This window comes from Felis catus, chromosome B1 (genome assembly GCF_018350175.1).
Source record: "Felis catus isolate Fca126 chromosome B1, F.catus_Fca126_mat1.0, whole genome shotgun sequence".
In the NCBI taxonomy this organism is placed as follows: Eukaryota; Metazoa; Chordata; class Mammalia; order Carnivora; family Felidae; genus Felis; species Felis catus.
In genome coordinates, this window is record NC_058371.1 from 172003915 (window position 1) to 172022012 (window position 18098).

The 18098-nt window shown below is 39.2% G+C and overlaps 1 long non-coding RNA gene across 4 annotated transcripts in view; it reads right to left on the reverse strand.

Annotated features, from left to right (window-relative positions):
- Window positions 1-16135: 16135 nt before the first annotated feature.
- Window positions 16136-18098, reverse strand: part of LOC111560190 — a 29582-nt gene continuing 27619 nt past the window's right edge. For all 4 annotated transcript variants that reach the window (XR_002741902.2, XR_006597131.1, XR_006597133.1 and 1 more), the window contains one exon: window positions 16136-16710. This is a non-coding gene — a long non-coding RNA (uncharacterized LOC111560190). The remainder of the gene's footprint in view (window positions 16711-18098) is intronic.

Genomic DNA, 18098 nt, shown 5'->3' on the forward strand with positions numbered 1-18098 from the left:
TTTATTTATTTTGAGAGAGAGAGAGAGAGGGAGGGAGGGAGGGAGAGAGAATCCAAAGCAGGCCCCATGCTGTCCCCACAGAACATGATGTGGGGTTCGATCCCATGAACTGTGAAATCATGACCTGAACCGATGTAAAGAGTCAGATGCATAATTGATTGAGCCACTCAGGTACCCCTCAAGAGGAAGAATTTTAGGGAAAGAGGTTAGAAAAGGGATTTTTAAAAATGTTTTTATTTTATTTTTGAGAGAAAGAGAGAGAGTGCAAGCAGGGGAGGGGCAGAGAGAGGAGGAGACACAGGATCCAAAGTAGGCTCCAGGCTCTGAGCTGCCAGTGTTGCAGCTCTGAGCTGCCTGATGTAGGGCTTGAACTCACAGAGGGTGAGATCATGACCTGAGCTGAAGTTCGACGCTTAACCGACTGAACCACCAGGCGCCCCTAGATAAGGGGATTTTAAAGAAGTTTTGCTGTGTCCTGTATAACATAATACCCATTATTTATCAATACTTTCAAAGTTTGAATCATTGTTGTTTTGTAATAGACCCCATGTGTGAGATTGATCTCAAGTAAGTCCCTGGGTAAGAGCATAGCTAGCCTGAAGAAGCTCGGTCACATTTGGGTTACAAGACAGGCTCCAAGAGTCTGAGTGTCCAAGTCTCACTTTTGGCAAGTGGGGGAGCTGGGAATGGAATTCAGTCTCATCCCACTTGGAGTTCTGCCTTCTTCCCTTGTATCACCCTGTAGGGGTCAGACTGGGGAGAGTAGGGACCCTATTAGAAAGGTAGAACACTTCATTTAGATCCACTTATTTTTTAGTGAATTCATGCTGTGCCTTATTTTCACCACTTTTTTAGAGATTCACAAACCATTTGTCTAATTTTCCATTCCAGAATTTTGCCAAGGAAAAAATGTGTTCACAGGCTTATAGTTTCTTCTTTTAGAAAATGAGGACATTTGTCCATCTCAAGTCTTCTGGCCCCTCTCCGATTCCCAACAAAGTTACCACCACATTTCAAATTCTGGCACTAAACCAGAGAGGTGAAGTTGCAGTACATGGCTGGATGCTTTCTTACATCTTCACCTGCCTTGGAATAAAATTCTGTCTTTCACATGTAGCTCTTACCTTTCCTAATTTGGGGATAATTCTTTGTGATGGAAAATGTAAGCCAAGTAGGAGCTGATGAATTCTGCTTTGTCCTCTGTCATCTGTTATCATTACACCTTCTGTTCCTTGTTCTTCTTGCTGAGGACATCAATTTTCCTGACACTGCCTTTATGTGTTGGTGCTGTTGAACACTATTATTACAAGGTAGTATTTTTAGATTAATTTATTAAAATACATCATAGACAGTTTAGTACAAAACCCTGCTTTAAAAATTATTTTGCCTATTTCAAAGCATTTTAGAGCTGTTCTGCTACATAAACATAATAACTATAAAGTATCCTATTTACAAGGTTTCTTCTAAAATGTAGAGTTTCAGGCAGTAATTCAACAGCTTTATTGTTAAAATGAAGACTTTTTTCCCCCCAGCTTCACTGGCATATAACTGACATATAACATTGCATAAGTTTAAGGTGTACAAACACTTATATATTGCAAAATGATTGCCACCGAAGAATTAGCTAACACCTCCATCCTGTCACTTAATTACCATTTCCTTTTTGTGGTGAGGACATTTAAGATCTACTCTCTTAACTCTCAAGCATATAATATGGTATTACTGACTATAATCACCATTCTGTACATCAGCCCCCTAGAACTGGACAATCTTATAACTGGAAGTTTGTACCTTTGACCAATATTTCCCCGCTTCCTCCTCCACCCAACCCCCAGCCCCTAGCAACCACCACTTTATTCCCTGTTTCTTTGAGTTCAGCTTTTTTAGATTACTATGGAGGACCTTTTAAATGGTAGAAATAGAAATTGAGTCCCATCTCTCAGAAAGTACAAAATGATAATGCAGGAAAAAGACAACAATAGAAATTTTGTTGATACCATTTTCCCTCTTCCAAGTTATTCATTCCCTCTGGGGAGGTGAACTAGCCTTATGTTTTAATACTTGACTGGAATTTCCATAGATATTTTATTAAAAAAAAGATATTTGCCATCATTTTGTATTTCTTCAAATAGCTAGCAAGAAACCTTTTCTTTCAAAGTAAGTGGTTAAAATTCTACATTCAGTTGCTTCATTTCTGTGTTTTCAAACTTCAAAAGAAGTGACTCAGAGCTGACTCTTTGGGTGGGCATCTTAGAATTCAGCCACACAAAGTTTATGCTTGGCATTTTCAGTATTTCATATTTTCTCTGCCCTTCCTAAATTCTCTTATAGGGGCAGGATTTTCACTTTGCTTCAATGAGCTGTTCTAGAACACCTGCCACATGTCGTCTCTGTCTTTTGCATTGGATTACAACTATGAGTCAGTCTCTGCCTGTAAGGCACTCATGGCCTCGTTGGGAAGACAGTCATGCCAACAAATAATATAACAGTGTGTGCTGTGTGAAACAACTGAAGCATGTGCAAGGCTGTGAAATAGTTCAGAGGAGGAAATTCTCACTGTGAGGTTTAGGAAAGTGTCTCAGAGCACCAGTGAATGTCGCAGTTACCAAATATGAGAGGATAACTAGGTACACAGCAAGAAGCCAAGGTGGAAAGGACATTCCAGGCAGCAGATATACCATGTACAAGAGGATGATGTGCGTGGGAAACAAAGATGTGACCATTGTTCTGATGCATGTGTAAGTTAAGTGTGGGGTGCAGATCATGATCTCGTGTAGGCTGTGTAAAAGAGATTGAATTTTGTCCCGGCCGCAGAGGGTTTTGAGTGGGGAAATGACATGGTCAGAAAAGATCTTTGAAGATTATCCTGACAGCAATATGGAGGATTGCTTGTAGAGGGCTAGACTGGAGGCAGGACCCCCAATTAGGAGGCTGTTTTATTAGTCTTGCCCTAATCTAAGTATTGGTACTGAAAAAGAGACTATGTCAAAATTTAAGCTGATGAGGAGATTACATTGCCTCTGTGACCTGGTAATAGTTTAGATGTGGGAAAGGAAGTTGGTCAAATGGCTCCTAGATTTCTGGTTTGTGGTTTGTGTTTAAGATTTTCTAACTAATATCCCTGCTTCAACTCTTCCCACTCTTCTGTCTCGCATAGCGGTCTGGGTGATTTTCCCCTTTTGACTTTCTACTTTGTAAAATTTCAATTGAAAGAATAGTGTAGGGACACCTGGAAAGCTAAGTTGGATAAGCATCTGATTTTTGGTTTCAGCTCAGGTCATGATCTCATGGTTTGTGGGTTCGAGCCCCACTTTGGACTCTGCACTGACAGCACAGAGCCTGCTTGGGATTCTCTCTCTCTCTCCCTCTCTCTTTGCCCCTCTCCCATTTGTGCTCACTTGCTTTCTCCCTCTCTCTCTCTAAATAAATAAATTAAAAAAAAAAAGAAATCACTACATATTTAAAAGAAAGAAAGAAAGAAAGAAAGAAAGAAAGAAAGATAGTGTTGTGAATACCCACATAGCCTTCATCTGGATTTACCAATTGTTAACATTTTACCACATACTCCTTCCTCCCCACCCCCCTCATTGCTCTCTCCCTTCGTCTCTCTGCAGTGGATTTGTGTTGTGTCAATTCAGCTAAGCCGGAACTACATTTTCCAGATTTTGCCCTCTTAAAAATCTGCCACAGTTCATGCATCTGGCAGAAGACATAAGATACCCAGGTTAGAGATAGAGAACTTTATTTCTCACAGCATAAGCAGGCAGCATGAACTTCACGTTCATACAGTTCCTTTGCTCTCATGTCCACCCCCACCAAATCCCACAGGGGTGGCATGGAGGTAGACTCAGGTGGATGGGTGCTACACATGTAATGGGTTTGTGTCACAGCTGAAGGACTTTGAGCTTAGGAAAACTCCCAATCTTTTATAATGGACTGCAAGCAAACCACCCTACTTTTGCCTTGGAAGGTGTCATTACTACATTATTTTCTTACTATATTGTACAGCAAATAAATCTGCCCTCTGTCCCAGAGGAAAACGCTATCTCTTTCTTTCTTTTTTTTTTAAGTTTATTTATTTTGAAAGAAAGAGAGAAGCTGGCAGGGGTTGGGAGGGGCAGAGAGAGAGGGAGAGAGAGAATCCCAAGCAGGCTTCTAGATGTCAGTGCTAAGCCTGACAAGGGGCTCCATCCCATGAACTGTGAGATTATGACCTGAGCTGAAATCAAGAGTCAGATACTTAAATAAATGACTCAGCCACCCAGGTGCCCCTTTATCTTTCTTTTGGGACTGTTCACTATACAAATATCTTTTTTTTTTTTTTAATTTTTTTTTGACATTTATTTATTTTGGGGACAGAGAGAGACAGAGCATGAACGGGGGAGGGGCAGAGAGAGAGGGAGACACAGAATCGGAAACAGGCTCCAGGCTCTGAGCCATCAGCCCAGAGCCCGACGCGGGGCTCGAACTCACGGACCGCGAGATCGTGACCTGGCTGAAGTCGGACGCTTAACCGACTGCGCCACCCAGGCGCCCCTACAAATATCTTTTAAAAGATATTCCAAGATAAGGTCTGACACTGCTCTTGCTCTGAAAAGGTACAGAAAAGTGAGGGAACTATGGAGAATGGTGGCCCAACACGTAGTTCCAGGGCCATGAGGGATTATTTTTTTGCATGAGAAATGAAGTAGCAGCCATCTTCTTCACATACTTGTAATGTTGGTGCAGAGCACCAGCAAGTGTTACAGGTATCTCTGTTGGCTCACCTGCTGGTGTAAGCAACTCTAGCTCCTGCCAGATCTCCTTCAGCTTCATCACCTCCTGGGCAAATAGCTCTTAGATAAAAGGCACCAGATGGATTCCTTGCATTACACCCCCATCATTAAAGGTACAAGCTTTGAGGTGATGAAAGGCCCACCTGAGTTCCAATCCATCCTATTGATATCCAGCTCAACCTCACAAATTTAAGTTTGTTCTTGCCTCTCTCACATCACACCCACCTTCCTTTCCTGAGTACTTGTCCTGTGGGCTACAGCCTCTAGAACCAGTCATAGAAACAACCATCTTAATATAGACCAATCAAGATAGTGTTGTACTGGCATAAAATCAATAAATAGATCAATGGAACAAAATAGCCCCCAAATAGATCCACACTTACAAGATTATTTTTGACAAAGGCATCAAAGCAATTCAATGGGGGGAAGGAAAGTCTTTCAACAAATAATGCTGAAATAACAAGTTCGCCCGAATTGTTTTGGTTATCTTAGTTTCTTGCATTTCCATACAAATTTAAAAATCAGCTTGTCTATTTCTCCCAAGAGCCTTCAGAGACTTTGATTAAGATTGCATTGATTTTAGAGGCGCCTGGGTGGCTCTGTCAGTTGAGCGTCTGACTTTGACCCAGGTCATGATCTCACAGTTTGTGGGTTCAAGCCTCACGTTAGGCTCTGTGCTGACAGATCAGAGCCTGAAGCCTGCTTTTGATTCTGTGTCTCCCTCTCTCTCTCTCTCTGCCCCTCCTCAAGTTGTGCATTCTCTCTCTCTCTCTCAAAAACAAATAAATAGACATTTTTTAAAAAGATTGCATTGATTTTATAGATCAATTTGGGCACAACTAACATCTTAACAATTTTGGATCTTTCAGTCCCTGAATGCATTTTTCTATTATTTACATCCTTAATTTCTCTTAGTCAGGCTTTACCTTTTTTTAGTGAAGAAGCCTTGGATATCTTTTGTTAAATTTGTTTCTAATTATGTTATTTTTTTTTAGTTTAATAATTATGTTATTTTAAAATGCTATTATAAATAGCATTACATTTTTTTCCCAGTGGTTTGTTGCTAGTATATTGACATACAAGTGATTCTTTAACCGTGCTTCCCTACTAAATTTGTTTATTAATTATAGCACTTTTTTGGTATATTCCCTAAGATTCTCTATGCAAGCAAGCAATCATGTGATCTGTGAATAGAAACCGTTTTACTTTTTCCTTTTGAATCTCTGTATCTTTTTTTCTTGCCTTGTTACATTAGCTAAGACCTCTAATACAATAATACTAGATGTGTTGCATGTGGATATCCTATCTTTATGCCTAGTCTTAGAGGGAAAGCAGTCCTTTGTCCATCAACAAGTGTGCTACTAGCTGCAGTTTTTGTACATTTATACTTAGACTATGAACATTTCTATTCTTAATTTGATGAAAATTTATGTCATGAATGGTTATTTTATTTTACCAAATGCTTTTTCTGTGTTGATAGACAGGAGACATATAGCTATATACATTTATATACCTAGATCTAGATCTTTCTCTCTCTCTCTCTCTCTCTCTCTCTCTCTCTCTATATATATATATATATATATATATATATATATGCATGTATATGCATGTAGCACTGTATAGATCAATGGAACAAAATATATATAGTGATAGAGATAGAGATAGAGATAGGTATAGCTAGATATAGATACAGATGTATCTGGAACCCCCCTTTCTGTACAGCTTGTTCCTTTCCAATGCTTCACCCCAACTCAGAGATTTTAGCCAACTCAGAGGCCACACACTCTCATGCCTGCCTCCTCAGTTCAGTAGGGTTCCTATGCTCTGCTCAGACTCAAGCTATCTGCACTATAGTTAGGAAGTTTTCCCTAGGCAGAGAGCTGGTCAATCATGAGACTCACCTCATGAATTTTCTTTCTCTGAGAAACTGCAGTCTATGCAATTAATTGTATACTGTCTGAAAGTAGTTGCTAAATATGTTTATTGCAGTTTTACACTTGATTATTCCACGATGACCAGCAAAATTTCTGATTTCTTCTTTCTAAAGTTTATTTTTGAGAGAGAGAGAAAGAGAGAGGCAGAGAGAGAAGGGGAGAGAGAGAGAATCCCAAGCAGGCTCCATGCTGTCCGTGCACAGCTTGGTGTGGGGCTCGATCTTGCGAACCATGAGATCACGACCTGAGCCAAAATCAAGTCAGACACCTAAACAACTGAGACACCCAGGCACCCCTTCTTTCTCTTGATTAAGGAATAATAGGCTTCCTATTTTTTTCTTATTTCCAATTTCTCTGTATTTTCCAAATTACATCAGTGCAGTTTTCCCTGTACTAAGGAAAAGCTTATGGTTTTAAATATATGTATATTTATTTTGGCACAACTATAATCATTTTGCTTCTATCCTTGAGTAGACACATTGTACTTTGAAGGTCAACACTGGATCCTGGGATGAAGTTGAAAAGATCATTATCTAGAAGAACAGTAGAAAACAAACATTACACCAAGGAATTGGGACATGATGTTTCTCTTTTAGTATCATGTCTGCATTCAGGTAAGAATAAGGGTAAACGTGAAAGGCCAAAAGAAGTATGCTAAATGAATTTGTCCCTATTCTTTTGGCAAGGAAGAATAGGTTAATGGATATTGGGTAGATAATTTTAAATGTCTGCCATGAACTCTAACAATTGAGACCCAAGAAATCCTCTAGTTCAGGGATGCCTGGCTGGCTCAGTTGGTAGAGATGACTCTTAATCTTGGGGTTGTGAGTTTGAGCCCTACATTGAGTGCAGAAATTACTTAAAGAATAAAATCTTGGGGCGCCTGGGTGGCGCAGTCGGTTAAGCGTCCGACTTCAGCCAGGTCACGATCTCATGGTCCCTGAGTTCGAGCCCCACGTTGAGCTCTGGGCTGATGGCTCAGAGCCTGGAGCCTGTTTCCGATTCTGTGTCTCCCTCTCTCTCTGCCCCTCCCCTGTTCATGCTCTGTCTCTCTCTGTCCCCCCCAAAAAAATAAATAAATAAATAAACGTTGAAAAAAAAGAATAAAATCTTAAAGAATAAGGAAATCATCTAGTTTGTACTCATTTTGCAAATAAAACTGAGGCCTGACAAAATTAATTAGTTTGCCTCAGTCATATAGCTTTTTAATGGTAACAAGTTGGAGTAGAAAGAATATGACATTTTTTTGAAGTTTATTTTATTGATTTTGAGAGAGAGAGCACACATGTAGGGAAAGGGCAGAGAGAGAATCCCAAGCAGGCTCCACACTGACAGCATGGAGCCCCAAGTAAGGTTCTAACTCACAAACCGTGAGATCATGACCTGAGCCAAAATCAAGAGTCCTGACCCTTAAGTGACTGAGCTACCCACATGCCCCAAAAGAATATGACATTTTAAGATTTGTTTCTACTTCTAGAGGCATATTCTACCACTTTGGGGCAAGTTACTTAACCTCTCTGAGTCTCAGCTTCTTCATCTCTAAAATGATAGTAATCTTACGTACTTCAGTTGATTGCTGTGAAAATCAAATGTATAAGTACATAGCTAATCCTAAATAAATGGTTGGTACTCGATAAATATTATCACCCTATTCTTTCCAGTTATTTGTGAAATAAAGACACTGTCTACAATAACTCATTTAGAGACTGGAAAAAGAAATTCATAAGACTCAAATAACAAATACTGAAACGATATATTTGTTCTAGAACAATGATACTATAAACATTTTAAAGAGTAGGGAGGACAAAGAAATAAACATATTTTAATTTATATATGTTGATAATACCTGTGATTTTATGTATCTACTTGATTGAGTTTTGGGGTGCTCAGATATTTGGTAAAATATTATTTTGGGTGTATCTGTGAAGGTGTTTCTTACGAGATTAGCATTTGAATCAATAGACTAAGTAAAGCACATTCCCACACAAATGTGGGTGGTTCTCATCCAATCAGTTGAAGGACTTGACTAAAACAAAAAGGTTAACTTTCTCTCAAGTGAAGGAGAATTTTTTATGCCTGCAGACTCAAACTGACACATCAACTCTTCCTAGGTCTCAAGCCAGCCAGCCTTTGAATTGGAAATGAAAATTGGCTCTCCTGGTTCTCAGGCCTTTGAACTTGGACTGGAACCCTACCATTGGCTCTCCCCAGTCTCCAGATTGCTAACTCACCCTGCAGATGTTGGGTCTTGTCAGCCCCCTTAATTGCATGAGCAAATTGCTTATAATAAATCTCTTTATAAATAGAAATGTGTAGGGACACCTGAGTGGCTCAATTGGTTAGCGTCCGACTTCGGCTCAGGTCATGATCTCCCAGTTCGTGGGTTCAAGTCGTGCATCAGACTCTGTGCTGACAGCTCAGAGCCTCGAGCCTGCTTCAGACTCTGTGTCTCCCTTTCTTTCTGACCTTCCTCTGCTGGTATTCTGTCTCTGTCTCCCAAAAATAAATAAACATTAAAAAAATTAAAAAAAATATATATATATAAATATATAGAAACAACTCTTAGGATATGTATTTATATGGATACATATATAGACACATGTAACTATATATGTATAGATATCTGTATATCTATATCTGTATCTGTGTATCTAGAGAACCCCAATAAAATACCATTGATGGGGCGCCTGGGTGGCTCAGTCGGTTAAGCGTCCAACTTCTGCTCAGGTCATGATCTCACAGTTTGTGAGCTGGAGCCCCGCGTCGGGCTCTGTGCTGACAGCTCAGAGCCTGGAGCCTGCTTCGGATTCTGTGTCTCCCTCTCTCTTTGCCCCTCCCCTGCTCATGCTGTCTCTCTCTGTCTCAAAAATAAATAAAACAGTAAAAAAAAAAAAAAAATACCATGGATATACACATGCACACACTTATCCTCACATTTTCGTAAAAGTTAACAAGTGAGAATCCGTTTCAGGGAATGCTTATCCAACCATAGGAAGTTGGGAAATACTGGACAATGGCTAAGTTCTCACAACTGATAAATCTCTTAAGGTATATATCTGTTTCTCTGAGAGCACAGCTCTTCTCCCAAAGAATATGGCCAGTTCTAGGAGAAATAGAGGTGACTTAGGAGCAGCAGAACCAAGGAAGACACGTCAATCAAATAACTCCTGAAAGGAGCAATAGAAAGTTTGAATAACTTGAGCAAGAGAAAGTTTGAATAACCTCTCTGTAACATTTCCTGTTCACGGGGCTTCAAGCATCGAATTTTTGCAGTTCTTTATTTGTGGTTTGGCAGTATTATGAATCATATTTTGTGACTTGTTTCCTCACCCGTTGGTGACTGCTGGCGGCTAAATGGGGAATGCACTATGTAAAATACATTTTTTCTAATCCTTTTACTTAGTTAGATATCATCATCTCATTAAAAAAATGTTTTATGATACTGAATTTTAAGTCCCTAAAATAAAATGATAATATTATCAATATATTTAATAAATAAAAGAAATACAAAAAGTAAAAACATTGGTTTACTTTTCAGAATGGAAATGGTGCAAATACAAAATGTTACTGCAAACACTAGAAGGCACTATTTCTCTACTGAGGCAGAAAATGAACATAACACAAATTTCTCATATCCTGAACTCCTCTTCCCCAGTATCTATTCAAGAACAAAAAGTGCAGTATAACAAATTTAGAAATATACATTTCTACAGTGTACTAAGCAGTGTAAAAAAAAGGGTGGTGGTGGGAAGGAGAACTGCCAAGATAAAGGACACAATGAAAAATGTAAATCCAATAAAAAGAAGACAGCAACAAAAACCTGCAAAAAGCGATAAAGGAAAAAAAGGGATAATGAGAAGAAAATGAGGTCAAAGCAAGTTTCTTTTGTACAACATAATATATGGGAACTATTTTCCATGTCATGGCTCTCCATCATGTTACTTTGAAAAATTCTAATTATAATTAATCAGTGGCTCTGTAGGTCTGCACTGGCTCTTCTTTCCAATCTCAGCCATCCTATTTCTCTCAACTGTACCTTACAAGAAAGAAACTGGAAATGCATCAAATCCATAATGAGGGAGGACAAGGGGGGCGGGGCTGGAGTTACCATGGAAGTGCAAATACTGTTCGACAGTACGTTGGTAGGAAGGGGGGTAGACAAATGTCCTGCTTATGCCTCACTAGATGATTATGTCTGAACACTTGGTTGAGACTTACTAAGGAATTGAAGGGAATCTGAATGATGGAGAACTAGATTGGCCTGGACTATTTGGTTAGATGCTCTTTTTTTTAAAGTAAGCTCTGCATCCAACATGGGGCTCAAACTCACAACCTGAATCACATGCTCTACCGAGCTCTCCTGAGCCAGCCAGGTGCCCCTAGAGCCTTCTTTTTCTTAAAATCTTGGGACTTTACGTTCCACAATAGCTGAGATTCAATTGTTGTTGTTAATTTTGTTTTCTTTTTCTCTCTCTTTCTCTGGAAAAAAAAAAAGCCTTCTGAACCTTTTAATTCTTGGCAATTAAAGGAAAACCAGGAGGAGATGGCATAGAGCTGGCTGCTTAGGATTTGAACTAGTTTTAAAGAGGATCTTGAGGTTGACTTCCATTAGTCTATCTTTGAAATTGATTTAGGGAGGGAAACAGGAATTAAAGATCACATATTTTTCCAAATCAGATATTGTATGCTTAAGAGCCCAGGAAATCATGGCTCAAGACTCTGAGAAAATTTTATTAATTGTGCTTTGAGGACTAGGAAATCAAAGAGGCTCATTTAGCAAATTGAGGTTTAGCCTGCAGGGTTAGAACACCTGGCCAAACAATTTCTCAATAATCAATCTTATATCAAACTATGAACTCTCAGAGAATCATGTTTTATATCTTAATTTTTGAGAGAGAGAGGGCTCAACTGAGCGAGGGAAGAGAGAAAGAGAATCCCAGAAGGGGGAGTGTGAAAGAGAGAGAGAAAGAGAGAGAGAGAGAGGTGGGGTTCACCCAAAGCAGGGCTTGTGCTCACCCAATTCAGGACTCAAACTCACCTGACACGGGACTCGAACTCAAGAACTGGGAGATCATGACCTGAGACAAAGTCATATGCTTAACCACTGAGCCACCCAGGCAACCAAAACAATGGGGAGTCTTGATAATAGAGGACACATTCTTTCTTCGGTATGAATTTAGACTTTGATATCTTCAGGAAAAACCATTAATGCAAATCCTTCGGAGACATACTTACCTTATAAATGACCCTTATAAATAAGGGACTGGCAGTGTTGCTGCTCACCTAGTTGAAGTTCAGAAAATTACTTGAGACCAGAGTCAATAAGACTGGGTACCCCATTGGTGAAAAATTCTTGCCTAACAGAAGCAGGTAAGTAGTGATATGCAATATTATCAGCCTTTTTATAGTGACTTGTGCTGACTTCTTTCTACTCTTACAGTCCCTTTTTGAAATAATAGGCAGACTGAGGCAGATGGAGGGAGAAAGTTCCAGGGGAAGAAATCTTTTCCTATGGAAGAAGCAGGAACAGGTTTTCTCCCAAGGAAAGTATGGGGTTGTAGGACTATCTTGAAGAGGCAGGGGTAAGAGGCTGGACTGTTCTTTTAGGAATGAAGGAAAGGGCCCCATGAAGTCTCTATCCAAACGAAGTCTTTGGGTGCTTTCCCTTCTGGAATGCAAAGGAAAGCTCAAGTTAGATGGTATGTTAACTCTTGCCTCTTGTATATTATAGTTTCCTTTGTAAATAATTATTTCTCTATTTCACCAGAGTCTGTTGTCTTAATCTGCATTGGTAAGGAGGAAAGGGCTCTTCCACCATTGTTCTTTTAAACACTCCAGTAGAAAAAGAGTATAATCCCATCAAGTAGATTCTAGCTGTTGGTTTAAGGCCTTGGTTTTTTGCCACATGGACCTCTTTGCATGAAATGGCAACTAGCTTCCCCATGATGAATGATCCAAGAAAGACCAACAGAGAGATTAGACTTTATGACCTAACCTTGGAGTGACATACCATCACTTCTACCATATTCTAGTGTTCACATAAACCAACCCTGATACAGTGTGGGAGGGCACCACAGAAGGAAATAAGTACCCAGAGACAGAAAGGATCACTGAGAGCTATCTCAGAATTTGGCTCCCATAGATGAAATTCCTAAATGTATTTGATCACAAAACCCTTTCTTTGATATTTCCCCAGGACTATTGTTCTGTGGAACACATTTTAGAAAATGCTGTTATAGGTAATGGAAATCCATTGGAATTTCTGCAAAGTTATGGCATCATTTTTTTTTCTTTTTCTTTTTAAAAATGTTTTCCCCACTCTATCTCTACTTTAAAAGTTACCGGCAGAAAGAAACATGTTGAATGAATTGAAAGAAGAGGAAAGATAAAACTTGGGAAACTCCAGTTAGGAAGTATTACAATATTATAGGTCACAGGTGATGGCCATGGGAGATGACAATAAGGGATGAAAAGAAGGAGCTGAGGTGAGATAGACTGTGGAGGCAGAAACTACAGAACAATATGGTTGTGAAAGAGAGAGAAATCCCAAATAACTGATTTCTAGCTTAAGTGATCATGTCCATGATGAGTCCATTAAGCAACAGTGGAAATACAAAATGAGGAGTAGGTTTGGGAGAAAATTTGATGAATTCAGTTCTCGATATCTTGGAATGTGGTGCCAGTAAGGGACCTATTTAGATGAATATGTCAATTAGAATTATTTTGGCTGCAAGCAGCATAAAACTTTACTCAAATAGGCTGGAATAATAAGGACAACATTTGGTTCCCAAATCAGAAATCCAGAGGTGGGATGGGCTTCAGGGTTGACCTAAAGTATCTCCAGTTCCATTTCCCTTCTCTCACCTCTGTTCTCTTCCTTGTATCAGTCTCTTACTTAGGCTGGTTTTTAAGATTGCTGCAAGTTTTCTGGCCTCATACTTGCACAAGACTTGATAGGGTTTGGGGCACACTGCCCCCAAATACACCACTTTGGCATCTTGATTATTTTGAATTAAAGTTACTTAAGAAACAACCAGTGTAAGAAAGAGACTCTGATCCTCTGTCCCTCTAAAGACGGAAAACAATTCCCCATGTGAAGCATACGCTCCTTGCATTTGGAGGGTAGAAAGCGATTCTTATTGCCAGAGATAAGACATTCTGGGCCAAGAAGTTTATAGAAACAAACCTAGTTATTTCTTCATGAATTTGCTACTCTGAGCCCACACTTCTTTGTCTTTTCAATTCTTCACAAATTTATTGTCTCTGTCTGAAAGGTATAAAAACTGGGGTGCTTGGGTGGTTCCATCAGTTGAGCATCTGATTTTGGCCCCGGTCATGATCTTGCAGCTCGTGGGTTTGAGCCCCACATCAGGCTTGCTGCTGTCAGCGTGGAGCTTGCTTTGGATCCACTGTCCCCTGCCCTGTCTGCCCCTCCCTGGCTTATGCTCTCTCCCTCTCAAAAATAAAATAAACATTAAAAAATATATAAGATAGGGGCTCCTGGGTGGCTCAGTTAAGAGTCTGACTTTGGCTCAGGTCATGATCTCACAGCTCGTGAGTTCTAGCCCCAAGTCAGGCTCTGTGCTGACAGCTCGGAGCCTGGATCCTACTTCGGGATGTGTGTCTCCCTCTCTCTCTGCCCCTCACCCACTCACACTCTGTCTCTCTCTCTCTCTCTCAAAAATAAATACAAACATTACAAAATAAAAATAAAATAAAAGGTATAAAACCTGCCTGCTTTGGTCACTTCTTTGAGTCTGATATTTTTGTGAACTCCTGTAAGTATGAAATTAAATTTTTCTCCTGCTCATCTGTCTAATGTCAATTTCATTATTAGACTAGCCAAAGAACCTATATAGGAGAAAAAAACATTTCCTGCCTTACACTATTTGGGGAAATAAGAGTCCATCTCTACATGTGGCTCTGTTTCTTCTCCTGTCAATGCCTAGATTAAATTTCATGCCCAGCACTAAATCATTCCCTGAGACCAAAAAGAATGCTTTGTGCTCTTTTAAATCAATAACTAGCAAAGGGGTTGAATAAGATTCTTAGCCCAATGAAGCCTACCTCTGGACCTGGGGTATGATGCATGTAGAGGAAATAACCACAAAGTCCATTGGAGTGAACCAACAGGCACTTGGAAATGTGATTCCACAGCATAAAGAGATACAGATTTGGGAGTTATTTGCATTGACGTTAATTTGAAGACGGAAGAATTGCGATCATTTAGGATGACCGTGTATAGTGAGAAGAACAAGAGAACATTGAGGAAGAGTTATGTTAAAAGATCAATGCTGAGTGATGGGAACCAGCAAAAGAAAGTGAGGTGTGGCCAGAGGGGCAGGTATTTGTGGAACCAGGGTAGTAACAGCTTCTCCATAGCCATGGGATGAATGTTTTAAAAGTTCCTTCTTCATTTGTTTTTCTTACGTCTCTCACTCAGCGTAGTTCTTCACAGGCAAATGCCCTGTCATCTATTCCCTTTCTCTTTCACAGTGTCCATCAGAGTCTTTTAAATGTCAAATGCTCAGTAATTACCTGCTGATTGATTATGGTAGGATATTTGGCTAATAAAGCACATTGTATGAATGTATACGGAAAAGTGTAACCAAAAGCAAGAACACTTGAAGAACTATGGATCTTAATTATATTCAAGTGTTGGTGTTGCATTTAACAAAAAAACTTAATTTTTTTTTTTGAGAGAGAGAGAGAGCGCAAGTATGAGCATGAAGGGGCAGAGAGAAAGGGAGAGAGAGAATCCCAAGGAGGCTCCAGGCTGTCAGCACAGAGCCCTAGGCAGGGATCCATCTCACAACCTGTGAGATCACTATGTGAACTGACATCAAGAATCAGATACTTAAACAACTGAGCCACCCAGGCACCCCAACAAAAATATTTTTAAACTATAAACTATTCTTAGGGGGTGCCTGGGTGGCTCAGTTGGTTAAGCGTCCGACTTTGGCTCAGGTCATGATCTCGTGGTTCATGGGTTCCAGCCCCGCGACGGGCTCTGTGCTGACAGCATAGAGCCTGGAGTCTGCTTCAGATTCTGTGTCTCCCTCTCTGTGTCCCTCCCCGACTCACGTTCAGTTTCTCTCTCTCTCTCTCAAAAATAAATAATAAGACATTAAAAAAAAAAACCTAAAAACTATTTTTTCCTAGGAAAACCACTAAAAGCATCTCCTGAGTACACTGGTGACTTCAGAAATGTTGCTTGAAGCATATTTACTATTAATATAACAAAAACAGTTAAAATGTAAAATCTCAGTTAAAAGTATTAGATGCCTGTCTGTTGCATTTGAAAAAGTCTGCCTTATATGATGTCAGTTTAGTGGTTCTCTTGTTACTTTTTTCCTCTCAGAATATGAGTTTAAATGTGTATACCTTTTGGATACAAGAAAGAAAATCAAAGAATCCCCTCTTAGCTCTCAGTCTCTGTTTTACACATTTTTATTTTGCATTATTTTGTATTGTGCAGCATCTTGTCAAAATTTGTGTAGGCAGGGATTGTTTTGCTTTACTGAAGGGAAGTGGGCATTTGTTAAAATCCTCAGCATACTAGGAAATAGAAGGTAAGGACTTTTTGATTGGTTGATTATTTTATTAAGATTTAGTATATTAGTGCAATGCACAATTTACAGTTAACACTGGATGATGATGATATTGAAGAAGAAGAAAAGAAGAAGAAGAAGAAGAAGAAGAAGAAGAAGAAGAAGAAGAAGAAAGAAATGAATGAGTGAAGAATAAAAGAAAATACTTTATAAAAGTAGAAATTTAACTGATGTTGTGATTCATAGACATTATGCATAATGTATAGAAGAAGGGATAGTATGAATCCTTCATTTGAAGTAATCATTTTTGGTGATTAAAGTCTAGTGAGCTGCTTTTTGCTTTTCAGATCATCTTCCTCCATTGCTGCTACTAGTCCCTCTGCACAGTTCATTAAACTACGGTCTGAAGTCAGAAGGCTGGAGTGACTTTATGATTCTCAGTTTCCTCATCTGTGAAAAGGTAATAATAATAATGTTACCTATCGCATTATTGTGAGTTACATATTATACCTAACACACAGCACAAGAGCTGGCACATCAAAAATACTCAACTATTGCTGGCTAATGACCATCGGGTTTTATTTTAGACTGTCCCTGATGATCTATCTACTCTGCTTATAAGTAATTGGTGTACAGAATCATTCATAATTTAATGGCAGTTGCCACTTATGTGATTTCCAGTATTTGGGTGGAGAACTATTTACCAAAGCCAAGGACTGTGTGTTCTTTTTCTGTGTCATGTTTATTCAGTCATTAAACAACCACAGTGTCTGTCTTATATTACTCAGTAGTCCTATGATTTAATTGTTGAAAATGATATCAGGTCCTAAATTATGTTTGAAAGTAGGGTCAGTCTTCCAGTAGGAAAAGCAGGCCTCCACCCATATAGATCATTCTGTTTGGGAAAACTTTGTCCTAGATTTTGTCCCTGGTTCAGATACAAATACATTGGTTTCAATAATTTGAGGGTAAGATTTCTTTGCTTTCCCACTGTGCTTTCAAAATATTGTCAAAAGCTATCTCTTTTTCATTCTTATCTGCTGGATCTAACCTGATCTTATGCTCACTCAAAACTTTTGCCCTAGTCCTAGACAACTTATATTTAAGAACTGAAAATTTTTCATGGGAGGGTTTCCAAATTCATCCCATTTCAATTCATGTGGGATGCTACAAAATATTTCACTGAACATACCAATTTATTCATTAATACCTCTTAAATTTCCCCATTGTCTCATTTTAGACATTAACCATGGTGCCTTTAGCTTGGAGTTAGGGGAAACTCCAGGATTAGATGTTTAAATACCATAAAATCATTTTCTGGACTCTGGTCATACTCTTGGCCAACCACAGTATGATATAATAGTAGTTGGAAGTTTAGTCAAACATTTTAATTTCAAATAAACAGCTGTTTTGAGGATGGTTCTAATTGGAACTGGAACAGTTTTGACCCCCTCTTAAGTAGTAGGGTTCTGCAGTCAAAATATTCTGCTTATTATGTTTCCCCTAAATTAGGTAATATTACATCTTTTTTGTCATCCTTTATTTCCTTTCTTATCTTTTATTTTATTTTTTAAGTTCATCTATTTATTTTGAGAGAGAGAGAAAGGGAGGGAGAGAGCATGTACAGAAGCACGGAACTAGCTTCAGGGCTTGAACCCACTCTACTAATGGTGAGACCATGACCTGAGCCAAAATCAAGAATCAGACACTTAACCAATGCCAGCTAGGCATCTCTCATTTCTTATCCCTGATGATACCCTAAATGCATGCCCTGATTTTCTTAGAATATCTTTTGGGGGAACTCCTGGAAGGCTCAGTCGGTTGAGTGGCTGACTCTT